Below are 6,924 nucleotides of genomic sequence, written 5' to 3' on the forward strand. Positions count from 1 at the left end.
AGTGCTGCCCAGGTAATGTTTCTCAGTCTTTATTCTATTCCTTACTACTTACTAAATATTGTTCTTAGGTGCTTCTATTCAGATGCTCACAGTTCATCTCAACTGCTTGCCTTTGCTATCAGGTTTTTCAGACTCAGTTTCATGGCTCAGCAGCTGTTCAAAACCTTATATTCATCCATCCCCTTGCTGGGCTAACAGGAATTACCCTTAGGTCCAAAAGATTCAACAATGGTGCCTAAGTAGATAGTCCTCACATTTTCTTTCATAATTTTCACAGTTTTCTTTTATAATTCTCTGATAAAAGAGAAAAACTGCCAGAGCAAAGGTTAATAACATTATAGTAGCAAAAACAAAAAAAAAACAAATCAACCAAACTTGGAAAACAAGTAACAAAATAAGAGTGGATGACTTCAGTTCTCCTCCTCCTCCACTCCTGATAAATTCATAGGATTCATTCTTTCTGTCTATTTGCTCTCCAACTTCTCTGTTCATACTCCTGCTGGACCACTGGTAAGTGCAAGCTGACTCCTTAATCTATGTGCAAAGAGAGAATATTTGAAGTATGAGGCAGTATTATGTAGTGATGCAGCCACATGGCAGAAAAAAAACACTACAGTACAGTAGTACAGTATTACTTTTGGATTAATTGCTTATTTTCAAAGAAGGATGAAGTAGCCTGAATGCTGCATCATGGTAATGCCTTCTGACCTGCTCCTACAGGATGTAGAAGAGTGCTCTGTAATATACAAACAGCAATGAGTACTGTAATAGCTCCAGCTCTCTTCATCAAACAAGAATGCCTAAAGCCTTATTTTTACATACAGTGATGTCCTGAAGTAGCCTCAGCTCCTCCTCTGCCAGCTGTATCACTGCTTGTCCACCTTTCATCTTTTCTACTTCCAGTGTCTTCCAGAGTCCTCTCACTGAGCTGGTTGCCTCTTCAATAATCATACCAATATCCACCACTGCAGCATGAGGCAGAGGATCTATTTTCTGAAGTAGGAGAAACTCGCTACTCAGACAGGCAAAGGTGCCTGTTTGCAGCTTTGCAAAGACTGATAAATTCCTCTTAATAAATCTGTACCTCAATTAGGGATCAGGCTGTTACAGATGAGGAATTATAGTGTAACTTGTCTTCCCTATAGCAGCAGAAGAGGTGTGTTTAGTCCTTTGTCATTTTCTTTGCCCTGTGCTGGAGTCTCCAGGTTAGTTAATAGGATGAATTGACAGGCAATTCTGGCATATAAGTTATCACTGTCTTAGCAAATTTGAAATGAGCTATTGGCAAGGACAAAGCTATGTGGCTTTATCTGTTATAAAAGAATGGCAAGTGAATAGGAATCCACTCCATGTTCTCTCTGTTACACTTCTTAGTATTTCGTTATCTGGAACATTTGAAAATGTTAGGAAAGATGATGATAATTCCTAATAAGAAAATTCCTATATCACTGGGATTCCCTAGAATAAGATTATGGTTTTATAGCCACTACGTATCTTGAGCTCATCTTCAGCTGACTATGTTGAAGACACAGGTACTGGTTACTTCCTTAATTTGAATGGTGTCAATTAATAAGGAATTATTATGTAGGTTGCTCCAGAGTAATTTTTCCTATTTATTTCCATCCAAACTGCAACAGATACAGAGAGCAACAGATAACACTGTTTGATAGAAGTATTTTCCTCCTCAGAGTGTTCTTGCTTCCTTGATTTCTTGATAATTTTTTTAAAAACCTCCGATGTCATATATGTACCCACATCACTAAGAGGAAAATCAGAAGAAACCTTTCAGACTGGAAAAACATTTGTGTGCAGGCAACTTTTTGTCACAGTGCACTCACTCCATTTTCAACAGGTCATTCAGGGAGGTTCTCAGCTCTACTTTGCTGGAGGAGAGAGCTTAGTAACAAGAAAACTAACTTGAAGGCAAGATGTCAGTAACAGTGAGAAAGTCTCAGTTAGTTCCTATACAGTTTCTGATTTCTAGATCAAAATCTTGGAAAGAAAAGTTAGACATGCAGCTGAGGTGAAAGAAACAGGAAAGAATCTTCAGGAAATGACTCTCATGTTATTTCTATCTGCCTTTGGACTTCACAGGAGTTGACAGCACTGTCTGACAGAGCACAATAAAACAGGATTGTGGCTCTGAAATCTTTCTTGATAATGGTAGGGCTCTTTTGCTTACCTAATGAAGAGAAGCATACAGATTCCAATTTAAGCCAATTCTTGAGTTGTTTCAACAAAAATATACTATAGAGAGTAGAATAAATAAAACATGAAGCTACATATTTAATCTGTTTACAAATTGTAGACATTTTATTGACTATCTAAATTATTTAAATGCAGTTGAAGTAGTAAAGATGATCAATATGAATTTTAAGCAAACTTCTAAATTGCAAAAGGCAAGAACTGTTGCTTATGAATGCAGAATGTATTCTAAATCAAGAAAGAGCCATAGTGAATGTGCCTTCAGACTGAGCTCACTAATACGATATATTTCAGAACAGTGGATTTTTCTGTTGCTAATGGATGGTCTCAAAGTTGAAGTGGCTGAGGATGCAGCTGACAAAGAATATACATGAATGTTTTTCTGTGCCTTTCTATATGAGTGAGATGCAATCTAAAAAGAAAAGAGGTAGAAAATAAGTGTGTACTATGCAGACAGGAAAGCAAAATCTCCTTGGATTACTTTCAATAATCAACCTACGTATAAAGCCAGTTTGCTTTCTGGCAGTGTTGTAGGCCGGACAGCTATCCTACAGTTTTTTATGCTCACATAAGGAGAAAGTCTGTTACTGTTACATTTCTGCTGCTGCTCCTAAGTGAAGTCCTTAGGACCGTCTGTGTCACTGTACTGACTAACATTACAGTACAATGCATAAAACATGAGTGTAGAAGTAGATTTTAGCTGGTAAGAGTACATTGTGTTTGCTGAAAGCATATTTTCCTCAGTACTTCAGCAAAGTTTTCAGTGGATCACATGAACAAAACCCCAAATATTTAATACAGACATTTGAAAAACACATACTTTGTTTTTAAATTTCATTTGAGCCAACAGTATGTTTACAGCTTCTCTCTGCTTCTCTGTAGGATAAACTGAAACATTTCCTGCCAGCAAAAATGAATAGTCCACAGACAGCAAAATTAGATCACGTTTTGATGTAGTCAGCTTAGAGTGTGGATGGGAAACAGATGCAGAAAGAGTAAAATGACTGAATGGTGATATTTAACATGTCCTGAGTAGCAAATATCTTACAAATTTGTTCTACGGAGAGATTTCCTCACCTTAGGAAAGGCATTCTGGAATAAAGATTGAAACCATAGGCAGAAATAAGCAAATTAGTAAGCTTAGTTCACAAGAGCTATTAATAATAAGGAGGTAAATGACAAACTATTAGGACTGTAAAAATAATGAGAGGTAAAGACAGCATGTGTTCAGAAAGCTGATGTTAATGGGTTGGCCTGTAGCTAGAGTGGTTTTGGTAGCAGTGTGGTCAGCTGTGCAAATACGCCCTTCTAGCAGCTGGGGCAGCCATGGAGCTGCCTCTTGGCAGCTGTGAGGAAAGGGACAGAGCTAGGGCTGCTTATGATCAGTCGGTTTGTGTGTGGGGGGATTTAGGAAAGGGGAAATAATAGGGAAGGGGCCTTTTTAAGTATTTCCAGCAAATATGGTCTGAATTAGGTTGTTTTTGAAGAAGTGGTGTGCTACAGTCATTCAGGTTATTTATGAGAATGGGTCCTTGTGCTCTTGGCTCCTGACTGCAGATATATCTTCACAATAAATACTGAGGAGGAAAAATATACTCGACCTCTTAAGAACTGCCAGTTACAGATGATGACTTTGAGGATTACAGACCAATATTTTCTCATTTGGGTGCCTACATGAAGCATCCACAGTCTGTTAATGAGTTGAATTTAGTCTTACTTTCTTGGCATTGACTACCACTTCTACTTCATTGATTCATTGATTTGAATTTGAGCTTAAGTGCACAGGCTGTTTGAATCATAAGCTGCTTAAATTAGGCTTATTGGTGCAAAAACTTTATAAACATTCCTGTTAATGCCTTCAGCTTACTCATCCTTTGACATACAGTTTTCAGCTGGTAAAGATGTATGCAGATGAAATGAAAGAGTATGAAGACAACTCTTTTCCATGCACTACCTAATGTGGACAAAGTACAGCCATGATTCTATTTGTATATTACCACATTCCTTCCTCCCTTTCTTTAAAAAACAAAACAAAACAAAACAAAACAAACACCCTAACTTTTAGGCTTAAGCAACAGCTAGGATTAAAACTGAGTGAGTGAGTTCCGGAGCAGGCAACCCTCTGTCACTGCTGATTGCCATCAGATTTTCAGCTTACCTTAAAAATCATTCTGCAGCAAGCCATGAATTATAGAGATAGCTGGAAAGTAGATGGTGTTTGGTTGCTGTGTGCATTTCATAGAGAATGAGGAAAGGATTATTTTTGTCACTTCTTTTTTTGTTGTTCCTATTGCAGTGAAAACCCAGCAAGATGTAAGGGTAATCAAGAGGAGATAACATCTTCTATATACAGTTACGTAGAGAAAGTACCAGGAGCTAAAGGTGAAAAACAGTATCTGAAAAGAACTGGTGGCTAGAACAGACAGATTCAAGGAGGAAGGAAGCGATAGCATTTTGGCTGGAAGAAGTATTAAGTTAAGTATTCTGGTTAAGTATTCTAATATACACTGAAGACAAACACTTTCCATTCCAGGAATTTTAGTTCATTTTCCAGACTCTGGGCAAAGGTACAATCAAAAGTGAAACTTAAGGAATTTAAGTGCCATTGTCTTTGTCAAGTTCTAGCAAAAGACTTAGGTAAGAATGTGATAGTGTACCCCTTTATGGAATATGAAGAGTGATTGACTTTATTATGGAAATAATTCTGAAAAGTCCAGTAACCAAACAGTCTTCTAGTATTGTATGCCCTGTGAAACAGTCCACTGCCTATGACAAAAAAAGTTTTTTACATGGACTTGAAGCACAGGAGATGAAGCTGAAGCTGTTTCGTGTTACTGTAGTACTGCAAGAATCTTTGAGGTGGAAAGGTGATAAATGATTTTTTCTTGAGGATAGTTCAGATGCAGTGTGACAGGCTATAAATGTGGGTGAAAATACGAATTTCTTCTCTAGGTAATATTGTAAATGATCCTAAGATTTTTAAATAGTGAATCTGATGGGTTCAGTGATGAAGATCTTTTGATGGATGGCTTTCACTGCAAACATTTAAAAACAAGACAAAACAAAAGCCTGAATCAATAGGCTAGGAATTTGAAGGTAACTAAAAGGAAAGGAGCATTTCCAGATAATGGTCATTAAAACATAATTCAGTCCACATTAATCTCCTTTAGCAGATGGTGCCAGCACATTTAATCTCAAATTTATTAACCAGGCAACTTGCCAACTTTTTACAAAAAACACTGAAATATGTTGTGATGACTGTTTGTATCAGCTCTCCATTCTGCTTGTCTGTCTTACCCCTACAGAAAATAACTGGCCTACTTCAGTGTTCAAAGTAATCAGATCATGCATGTAAGGAGAAAGTAAACCAATGTCAGTGCTCATAATTGGAATGTGTAACAGTAATGATAATTTTGACTTCCCATCTCTTAGCATTAGCTGATGTTTCTTGATAAACAGAACAAGAAAATTTAATAACAGGATATATGAAAACTGGCAATTTTAAACTTAAAAAAATAGTCTTGGCAATAGCTAGGTCTTCCTATGAGATATTTTTTCCTTGGTTCTTCAGTTTCTAGTCTTCTGGGAACACTTCTACTGCTGTCTGAATTGTCTGGTTGTCTGATCCAGCTAAGAAATGTGATGGTACAAATGTCAGTTCAATACATACTTCATTTTCAAAGTTTTATTTATGGACTGAGGAGAAGTACAAGAAGTACACTTCACATATCACTCCAAGAGTTCATTGTTAGCATCACTGAAATCTAAACAGTCTAATTCAAGAAACATTATTAAATCTGATCTCGTTATAGCAGAAAAAGAGTAATTATATTGTTAGTCCTGAAGACTTGTTGTGAAGCTTATGGTATTTTACTAACAATGGCAATAATATTTTGCTAAACTGTGCATTTATACACAGAACTAGTAGCAAGTGTGGTTATGAGTTTAACAGTAACCTAACGAATTCCACCATCCAATTACAACTAACTAAACATTTGTGGTATAATTTATCTTCCTCCTTCTCCCAGCCCGTCCGCCCCCTCTCCCCCCCAAAAAAAATCATCTTAGAATAGAAAAAAACAAGTAACCTGAATGCCTCACAATGCTTTGTTTGTTTAAATCAGTCTGAGGTGGGGAAGTGAAGGAAGTATGACATTTTAATTTAGTGGCAGATTTCCAATAAGTCTTCCTTTGGAAAAAATTTCCAGACCAAATATGTCATGGAGTTGGTGATTATTTTTTGTACACATAGTACCTTTTTCATATTCCATTAATCTTTGGTTAAGAGAGCACAGACTTTGTAAGATATTTGTATAAAACATGCCATTTTTGTTTGAATAACCATTTTAAGTTGACTATTGAAATTAAATGCAGGCTGAAGATTGAGAAGTGAAAGAAAAAATGTACACAGATGAACAGACGAAGCATTTCATAACTGTGAATATCACAACTTTGATGTCCACACACAAGTTTTTAAAACTGTTCTCACACACAAAAAAGAAAGTCTTGGATGTTATTTGAGTGTCAAGAAAGCGTACTTATTCAATTTCTACTGAATTATCATATGCATATATAAGAGTACATAGTGGTTTTGTTTGCCATTTTCTCTTATATCTCAACAAGTTCTGAGATGTGAATAAGAAAATGATGATTTTTTTTTGTGGCCAGATCTTTACACTTTCTTTTAAACTAAATGCCTAAATTCTTCTAAATTTTTCC

This window comes from Meleagris gallopavo, chromosome Z (assembly GCF_000146605.3).
Source record: "Meleagris gallopavo isolate NT-WF06-2002-E0010 breed Aviagen turkey brand Nicholas breeding stock chromosome Z, Turkey_5.1, whole genome shotgun sequence".
In the NCBI taxonomy this organism is placed as follows: domain Eukaryota; kingdom Metazoa; phylum Chordata; class Aves; order Galliformes; family Phasianidae; genus Meleagris; species Meleagris gallopavo.